Below are 7,328 nucleotides of genomic sequence, written 5' to 3' on the forward strand. Positions count from 1 at the left end.
ACGCCGTGTGTCAGGCACAAAAGGTTGACACTTGCCTATTACAAAAAAAAAATGATAACGAAACGGTACAGAAATCTAAGTCTCAGACCTCAAAATGTTGTAGCTCTATTGGTTTATTTGTTACACATTCAATATTATTAATTTAATTTTTAATTCAAATAATTTGAGATTTTTCAAAGTAATAATTTCAGTTAGCCGATTCAGTAGGTATATACGAAATTCATAACATAAATTTCACGCTGTTCCTTTGAAAATGAATTCTCTATAAAACAAAACAATTCTGATTCCTCTTTTATCTCATTAACTTACAAAGTTTTAACTTATTCCCTACATGACATTTGACATTGACATGGGTTGATCTTTTTTCAAATTAGCTTTTGTGGTCATGTATACATATAATGTCTCATATTACACAGATAATAGGTACCGTCAGTAAGGACAGGATATAGGAAGGTAGATGATCAGTGTTTTCGCTTGATCTACTCTCTTTGATTCCTAAGCATGGGCGCGGACTTTCGCGTATAGGCAAGTTGCCTAGCACTGCTGTCATTCGCCGTATTTTTAGAAAGATATTTCAATGGCGGCTAACCTAAAGCCTATTTTTAATTTACTTAATCATCCGACTAACCGTAGTACGTTGGTCCTTTGTCGGTGCAACTTAAATTACATTTTAATACCGTTACTTGATTATTTAAGCTTACGATCGAATAACTTTCGACGGCTACCTGTGTTACTTTGTTGCATGTTAAAATTGTCAACACTTGCGGCATTTGCAAATAATAATAAAATACTTGAGCAGCATAAGTTGCGCTTTTAAGTTTAAAAATTGATTTTTAAGTTTACGTATCACGTTTTATCAGTCATTATTCAAAATATGCCAAAAATACATAGATTAGGCTGCTGATTACCTCTACTTATATTAAATGTTGTTAACAAACTATCATTTCAGTGTTATGTTGAAGTCCTATTATTTTTGAGCGGACGCATAGGTACATACCTATATCTGTTTGAAATATATGTATGTGGCATTGTAGCCGTAGGAGACACATAATTGTTTTTATTTAAATTGAATTTGGATTTTGTTTAACAATCGGTGTAACAGTTTATGAAACTCTTTTATGTTTATGTTAAGTACATTATATATGTATATACCTCAAAAGATCTGTATAAAATTAGTCTAAAACTGTATGTTAGATTAGGGTAGATATGTCTGTCACAGTCCGCTAGCACAGATAAAAATCTAGATGGACAAGGTCGCACGATTTGGCAAACACAAAAGATATGTAAATAACATTCCTTAGCTAATTAATATTTAATTTAAGAGTCAATATGATCATAAAAATTAAAGTAAAGAGGTCTAAAGACAATTTCGAGCGGCTTGATCTCTTGGCGTAGAGATGTGGGGTCTCTCTGCATCTTCTTCCGCATTTACTAGAAGGGTGTTCAGAGGAGTTGTTCGGATTAATACCGCTGATTTTCATCATCGGACGTCGAGACAGAATACGAAATTCCATTCGACGTCCACAACTGTGTGTTTTAAGGCAGTTTTTGCCGTGCACTATGTGGAACCAGCTGCCCACTGAAGTACTTCCGAAGCAATTCCACTTAGGGTCCTTCAAGAAGAGAGCGTACCAATTCTTAATAGGCCGGCAACGTACTTGTGAGCCCTCTGACATTGAGAGTGTCCATGGGCGGCGGTGTCGCTTAATATTAGGTGAGCCTACTGCCCGTTTCTATAAATAAATTAAAACTTCAACGTTTTAGTACAGTTGAATTGAATTGAAATGAGTAAAGGCTTGTAGTTTGTATTATTAAAGTTAGAAGAAAACAAATTTTTGTTTAGTTTCAGTCTGAAGTTGGTGCCCGAAAGTTAAGAGGAGCTTAAATACGTCGTGACATGAAAACGGCAGATGGACGGTCGTGCGATGATCGTGCGTGGTTGAGGCGGTACGTTTGTAATATTTAATGTTGTACGTGTATAAATAATGGAGCACGGACTAACAGCACGCCGCTCGCTGAGGCCTAGGCGCCGAAGACCGGACAGTAGTGCTATGGAGGCACTGTTTTATATTAAGGAGGTGCGTAAGTATTTCTATCGTTAATAATAATAAATCGTTTATTTGCAAAGAAACCTACCTAGATTCAGCCATATAAAAATGCAAGTGTCATAATAAAAGATCAGTTAAGATAGGTATTTATAATAGTCAAAAGTATGATCTAAATACTTTCCCACATTATAAGGAATAAATATCAATTTTTTTATTTGAGAAAAATAAAAGGTTAAAGTAGGTACTCTCAACGAGGATGTCGAAAACACCAGAATTAATCACAATCAAACATCTCTTATACTTAGGATGAAATCTAAGTTATTATTGGATAGATAAAGATATTTTAAAATCAGATATTTCCTACAACAATACAAATGTGTGTACTATTACGTTAGTTTATTATATTATAAGGGTAGGTATCACGTTTGTCATTAAAAATTAAATTGAAAATCCGCTTCGAGATTAGGCGTAATGTTAAATATATTACCATATCATTATTGCCCCATAGATATTCATAGAACAGTTGAACTTACTTCGGACATCTACTTCAGTCATATTACAAAGAAAGAATGGTAGTTTGATCTCTGATAAGATTGTAATACAGACTCCATATATTTCTGTTTTCCGCGGCTTGGGTGGCGCCCGCCGCTATAAAATTCGGACAGCGGCGCGGAATCCCACAGATTCCAAGTTAATATTAATTGACCATCGACTCAGCACCCCTCCAGCGGTTATCAATATTTCCCAACAATTCTCTTTACAACCTCCACGATCATATTTTCATGCCATCAACAAAATCACTGAATTTATTTAGAATTTTACATTAACAAGCATTGCTTACGTTGAAGTGTATAATAAAGCTTACTAGTCTTGAGGCACTGGATTCTGAAATTAATGCGTTCACCGAACAGCAAACTTTGCGTCTTTGTAACATCAGTAGGCTAAAGTTACTAGTTCATTCATTGAAGTTGTAACATATTACGTATATCTAGTATATTTCGTTTCATATATTACTAGCTGCCCCCGCGAACTTCGTTTTTCCTTAATGTGATTTTACTTAGCCTACCTTTTTTAGATTTTCTGTGATTTTGTGTGTGTTTAGTTTTTCTCTATTTAAACCTCCGAGTTCAAGTCAGAAGATTTTAATTAACAAATACAAAATAGGGGTTGATTGTAGAGGGGTTAAAATTAAGGGTTCTATGTATTTTTGTATGTTGTATCATAAAAAAATTAAAAACAGAAAATGTTATCTAAAAAATAAAAATTTAGGGGTAGACTACCCTTAATATTAAGGGATTTGAAAGATAAATTGTAGCCGATTCTCAGACTGAATATGCATAAAAAGTTTCATAACAATCGGTCGAGCCGTTTCGGAGGAGTATGGGAACGAACATTGTGACACGAGAATTTTATATATTGCGCTATATCTTAAATGGTTGGAATAAAACATGCTTCCTACTAGGTACCTATTTTTAATAAAAAAAGAAATGCTTCTTCATTTACTACCAGTTGAAATAATTAATATATTTCAAGTTGGATCACAAGCAATGTAGATCAAGTAGATTAACGACCTCTTCAATAACTTAGAGGTCTTAAATCTAGTGACACTTATGTTATTGGACATTATCTGAAAGTGTGGACACTTTATAAGTGAAGACAATTTATAAGTGTGGTAGAAACTAAAAGGCTCATATTGGCTTCAAGTGTGCCATGATTGATTTGTTTACGATTCTAATTATTAACTAATGTTAGGTTACATAACTCGGGATAGTATCTTTAATTTAGAGTAAAATCTTGAATCAGACGGGTGTAGAAATGGAGCAAGAGATACATAATTATAATATTTAACGTCTCAAATCATAATCTGTCAGTACGCTATTGTCATCATTCACGCCATCTGGTCAAAAATTACAAAGCGAGTTCATACACCCCAAACCACTTCCCGCTTGTTAGGTAATTTTTACTAGAACCTTAACGAGCCCACGGGAGCACAAAGGATAAGTAGCCCGTAAATATTGTTTGATTTGTAGTTATCCTCCGTCACAATGCCGTGATCTTTTTAAATATGCCCTCGAATGCCGCAAAATTACAGTCAAATCGTAATTAGGGATGTGCCTCACTTGTTCCTTGCGGTTACGACTTCCTTCCCCGTTGTTGTGTTTATATTTTTGAATATTAGCGAGGAGCTAATCGATTTGAATATATTGACAGCTGCGGTAAGTTTTTCAATGTGAATTTAGCTTTTTGTAAGGTTCCTGTGGGTGAGAGTTTTTTAATGGATTAGATGTATTATCGTGTTAATTATAACCGCAATGTACCCTTGCTTAACTGAAGTACGGATATATTCGATTACTCAAATGTTTTGCTACTTTCACTAAGTAACTTAGATTGTGTAACACTGTGAAATCCTATATAATAACTAGCTACCTCCGAGAACTTCGTTTCTCCTTAATGTGATTTTACTTAGCCTACCTTTTTAGTACATACCAACATGGAACATTTTACTATGCTACCCCAGAGACTGTTCGGTTTTACGAAATGAAAACTTTTTAGGTTTTTCTGTGAATTTTTCTCTAAATCAACCTCAGAGTTCGTCATAAGATTTGAATTAACAAATAAAAAATAGGGGTTGATCGTAGAGGGGTGAAAGTTAGGGGTTGTATGTATTTTTATATGTTGTATCATAAAAAAATTAAAAAAACAATCCGAAATATTAAAATTTAAATTTTGGGATCACCCCTTATCAATTAGGGGGTTGAAATATAGATAGTAGCCGATTCTCAGACTTACTACAGAATATGTATAAAAAATGTCATAAGAATCGGTCTAGCCGTTTCGGATAAGTAAGTATAGGAGCGAACAATGTGACACGAGAATTTTATATATATAGATATTAAAAATTATTCAGAGTCGAGACAGCGCTAAGTATGACAATATGTAAAAACGTATTTAACACTAGATAAATCGTATATATATTGGTTTATGTAACTTTTAGATTTAAAATTAATCAGTATTATTGGTAAATTCTCTTTTAGATACCTTCGTTATTACAATTATTAATCTTTCATTAGAGATAATTTGATTATTGGGCAAATCTCTTTTAACTAAAGTTTGGCAAACGTAAAGACAATTTTATATAATCTTTCAATATAATTACTTTTGGAATAAGATAATTCAGAAAACACTGAATTAGATGTAAAAGAATCGATGACAAAGTACTACCGAACAATGATTAGGTACCTATCTATAATGTGATTCCTCTAATAAGCTTTTAAAAAATTTAAGATTCGATATCGGAATTGAGAAAAATCGCTATTGCAGCCTTAGATTGAATTTTCTGCTAAGTAGCTAGAGACTGCACAGCCTAGTTCTATAAATGATTGCGTCAAGCAACTCTTATAGTAGGTAATATAATAGTAAAAAATAAACCAGTCGCGTTATAACTCTTGGCGTTAGATTGATAACTAAATTATTTCAAGGCTAAAAATATTTTTTTGAAACCTACACATACCTAAGCCGTGGCACGATCAGAGCCATTAAAAGGTAATCAATTCTCCGTAGGGGAGCGTGGGGCTAGTTGTAACAATTTTAACAAATAATTGAATATCATGAAATGTATTGGCTAAATTACTACTAAATAAATTTTGATCGATACTCTAACTATTTATCTATGAAGTCTAATCGAAATATTATCAAATCTACAGGCAACTATCTCACAATTATTATTTTTTTGAAAAAAGGGAAGTGTTACAACATACCCCGTGGTTGGGGCTAGTTGTAACATCTGCTGGAGCAAGTAGTAACAACAAAAATGACACCTTCAATTGTTTAATTTTTTCACATCTTGGATCATTTTGCTTTGTATATACCAAAAATTAACTAGGTATTTCTATAATGTGTTTTTTATGAAATAGTTAACTGGAAAAAAAATATAATCAACAAATTAAAGATTTTAACTATCTTTCTTATTCTGTACTGAAGTATAATATATATAAGGTACTTATATCATGTCATGAAGTATATAAGGTACTTATATCATGTCAACATGGCACTTATTATACATCCATGCAGTCTGTGCTCTGTTCACGTAGTTTTTAAAAGGGCCGTAGACTCCTACATCTCCTACAGATTCCAAATTGTGGGAGCAATTGGAGGGAAACTATAACATGACAACATTGTTTTCTTTGGCTTTTTCGACAACTGGAATATTCACATGTGAGCCATGGTTATCAAGCAGTAACAGAACTGTCTCTTTCTTGGTAGGTTTCGCGTCTTTGATAAAATGATCTACAAAAATCAAACATTCTTTATCAGTCATCCACCTTGAAGAATTACCAGGTCCAATGCAATCTTGAGGTCCACCGCGAATGAACATTTCTGAATATTTAAGCCGGGGAAAAATGAACATCGGCCGTCAGTAACTTACAGCAATCTGGGGGCAAATTGTAACATGTTACAACAAACCCCGAGGTTTTGTTACAACTAGCCCCTTGATATAGTTCTTAATATTTATCACGATAACAATTAAATCAACTTAGTCATCTTGAAAACTGTTATACAACATCATAAATAGTTATATTTTAGCATAAAATAAAATACATAAAACTTCAAAGCTACGAAAATAGTGAAACTAACCAAAAATTTACGTTAGTAAAATTATAGGTTACCTGTCAACAATAAAGCGTTTGCACACACCCACTCACTGAGCCGCCTGGCGGGACCCTGGCTGTGGTAAAGTGGCGTGGCACGTTATAAGTTTAAGATTAGGTAAAAAAAAAACGTGAATAAAATTCAAATTCCTATTGAAAAAGGTCTGTTACTATTTACCCCTGTTACAACAAGCCCCACGCTCCCCTACACGCCATACATAAATCAATAGATCAAATTATACTCCGATAGAAACCGATCAAAGAAGTTAATGTTTTACTTTTTGTTTTTCGCTAATTTCAATAATTACCAATAGTAGTCAAAGACAAATTAAAAAAAATATTATGAGGGGTAAATGAGACTACGGAACAGCCATAAAAGGCATATGCCTCAGCCCATGGACACCAATATTAGTGGGTGTCCCATATACCCTAATCTAGTTTTTTTTTCACTTCACACATAAAATGTTATTACTAACACTAATCATTGGGAAAGTTGTCTGTATTAGGTATTACCTATTCAAAACATCTTTTCATCATCTATTCAAGAGCAGTGTTGGCCTAGTGGCTTTAGCGTGCGACTCTCATACCTGAGGTCGTAGGTTTGATCCCCGACTGTGCGCCAATGGAAATT

The 7,328-nt window shown here is 33.7% G+C and overlaps 1 long non-coding RNA gene across 1 annotated transcript; it reads left to right on the top strand.

Moving 5' to 3' along the window:
- The first annotated feature begins 5,606 nt into the window (after positions 1 to 5,606).
- On the top strand, positions 5,607 to 6,815 carry LOC125060366. The gene is made up of 2 exons (XR_007118851.1): positions 5,607 to 6,044; positions 6,075 to 6,815. It is a non-coding gene; the product is annotated as an uncharacterized LOC125060366 (long non-coding RNA).
- The last annotated feature ends 513 nt before the right edge of the window (positions 6,816 to 7,328 follow it).

Source organism: Pieris napi, chromosome 2, assembly GCF_905475465.1.
Source record: "Pieris napi chromosome 2, ilPieNapi1.2, whole genome shotgun sequence".
Classification (NCBI taxonomy): domain Eukaryota; kingdom Metazoa; phylum Arthropoda; class Insecta; order Lepidoptera; family Pieridae; genus Pieris; species Pieris napi.